The sequence below is a fragment of the Cebus imitator genome, unplaced genomic scaffold, assembly GCF_001604975.1.
Source record: "Cebus imitator isolate Cc_AM_T3 unplaced genomic scaffold, Cebus_imitator-1.0 Scaffold75, whole genome shotgun sequence".
In the NCBI taxonomy this organism is placed as follows: domain Eukaryota; kingdom Metazoa; phylum Chordata; class Mammalia; order Primates; family Cebidae; genus Cebus; species Cebus imitator.
The window spans coordinates 1306203-1308931 of NW_016107390.1; the positions used below are offsets into that span (position 1 = coordinate 1306203).

General features: G+C 44.3%; 1 protein-coding gene across 2 annotated transcripts in view; it reads left to right on the forward strand.

Annotated features, from left to right (window-relative positions):
* Nucleotides 1-2729, forward strand: part of TFB2M (transcription factor B2, mitochondrial) — a 21599-nt gene that overhangs the window by 14217 nt on the left and 4653 nt on the right. The gene's annotated exons all lie outside the window — the stretch shown is intronic.

Genomic DNA, 2729 nt, shown 5'->3' on the forward strand with positions numbered 1-2729 from the left:
TCAAAAACATTTGAGGTTCTTGAGTTGGATCTCTGATCCTTGTCTTTAGTATCCATTGTGCTCTCATCATTTTTCTCTCTTCCCAGAATCTTTTCACACTTAGTCTTCACATGACTGATTCTGCTTTCCGCCTGCACTGTGTATTGTACTCTCAGTGCTATAGTTCTTGGTTTCTCTAAAATTCCTCCTTGCCCACTGATCGTGGCTCATTCTGTTGACTTTTCATCTCAAGCCTCTGTCCTTGTAGCTTTCAGCTAGTTTCTTCATAGAGGCTTCTGAGGACTTCAGCTTGAGGAATAAGGTTTGCATCTTCCTGTTCCCTTAGTGTTGGTTTCCAAAGGTCCTGTGTTAGGTTTCGCCATTTACTAAGCTCCACAAAGGGAAGGTCTTTCTAGACCTAACATTTCTCTACACTTGCTCCACTGTGTTTCTATAACTGTAGAATAAGTTGTTGAACTCAATTCCCAGTGTCTTGCGGGTTTTCCTGTACTGTCCCTGATGAGCGGAAAGCTGCTGAGGCTAGACCAAGCGTGTAGGAAATGGCAGCCCATCATACACTGCTGACAGTGCTTTGTCTTCCCCCACTGAAAGTGACATTCCTGGAACTGCTAGGAATTTCACACTTTGGCAACAGATCTATTTTTAATTCCACTCTCATTGCCCCTGTAGTTAATAATAAATTACTATTTTGACAATAGCCTTTCAGATCTTATGTTCAATATTGTTCAGTCTTTTAAGCCTATGTCAGATCTATTTTAATCCACTCTTATTTTGGAATATACGAGTATGGGTATGTCTAGTTTTTTTAATAGAGAATAATTTTTCAGGTGGGTCGGTTTTTTATTTTGAGACACGGTATCACTCTGTCAACCCAGGCTGGAGTGCACTGGTACAATCCCAGCTCACTGCAACCTCTGCCTCCAGGCTTAAGCAATTCTCATGCCTCAGCCTCCAGAATAGATGGGACTGTAGGCGCATACACCACCACACCCAGCTAATCTATTTTTTTGAGATGGACTCTCCGTTTGTTGCCCAGGATGGAGTGCAGGGGCATGATCTCAGCTCACTGCAACTTCCACCTCCTAGGTTCAACCGATTCTCCTGCCTCAGCCTCCTGAGTAGCTGGGACTACAGGCGCCTACCACCACGTCCAGCTAATTTTTGTATTTTTAGTAGAGACGAGGGTTTTACCATGTTGGCCAGGATGGTCTCAAACTCCTTCGTGATCCATCCTCCTCAGCCTCCCAAAGTACTAGGATTACAGGCACAAGCCACCATGCCCAGCCTGCATACCCAGCTAATTTTTGTACTTTTTAAAGAGACAGTGTTTCACCATGTTACCCAGGCTGGTCTCGAACCCCTGAGCTCAAGTTATCCTCCTACCTTGGCCTCCCAAAGTGCTGGGATTACAGGCATAAGCCACTGAGCCTGACCAGATCATCTTTTAAAATTGCTTTATGCACAGAATTATATTACAAAAGATAAATACAAAAAAATAGTGATCTTTTTTATATTGTTTTGGGACAGAGTCTCACTCTGTCGCCTAGGCTGGAGTGCAGTGGGGCAATCTTGGCTCACTGCAAACTCCAGCTCCCAGGCTCAAGTGATCCTCCACCTTTGGCCTTCCAAAGTGCTGGGATTACAGGCATGAGCCACAGCACCTGGCCGACTCTATTGTTTTTATTTGTATATTTCCATATATGTCCTAACATATTCAAATACTTTGATTAATAAGCTTTTCCACTGAAGTAGGACAAAAAAATCCTCAGCTTTAATCTAATGCCTCTTAAACGGCTGATTCTAACTGTGAAATGAAAATGTTGACCGGTAAAAATTATAGCTAAAATGCTTGTTTGCATAATTACATAAAGGGCAAGTCAATTTTAAGTAAGGAAAAGAGTTACTAGTATTTGGGTAGACTTTTGATCCTCCTCCTCTTTAAAAAAATTAAGGAGAGAGATGTATATTATTTAACTACAACATGTTTTTCTTAAATCCAGTTAGACTGTGATCATTCTGTTATTTAGGCAAGGTGTTTTTGTTTTTTTGTTTTTGACATGGAGTCTTGCTCTGTCGCCTGCGCTTGAGTGCAGTAGCGTGATCTTGGCTCACTGCAACCTCCGCCTTCCAGGTTCAAGTGGTTCTCCTGCCTCAGCCTCCCAAGTAGCTGGGACTACAGGTGTCCACCACCATGCTCGGGACGAATTTTTGTATTTTTAGTAGAGGCGACGTTTTGCCATATTGGCCAGGCTGGTCTCGAACTCCTGAGCTCAAGTGATCCATCTGTCTCAGCCTCCCAAAGTGCTGGGATTGCGGGCATGAGACACCACGCCCAGCCACAAGCCTGCTCTTGGTCCTGGAGAGAGATATTATCTCCTCCCTCAAGGTTACTCATTGCAAACAACTCTGAGAAATGGCCCAAGTAAAGAACAATTAGGGCTTTGTGTTCTTGGTGTACCCAATAAGAAAATTCAGAGACTCTCAGGGCTTGTGGTAATTGTGTCTTTCGGCAGGTAGCTTAAAGGAATAAGCAAAGGCCGGGCGCGGTGGCTCACGCCTGTAATCCCAGCACTTTGGGAGGCCGAGGCGGGTGGATCACGAGGTCAAGAGATCGAGACCATCTTGGTCAACATGGTGAAACCCCGTCTCTACTAAAACTACAAAAAAAATCAGCTGGGCATGGTGGCGCGTGCCTGTAATCCCAGCTACTCAGGAGGCTGAGGCAGGAG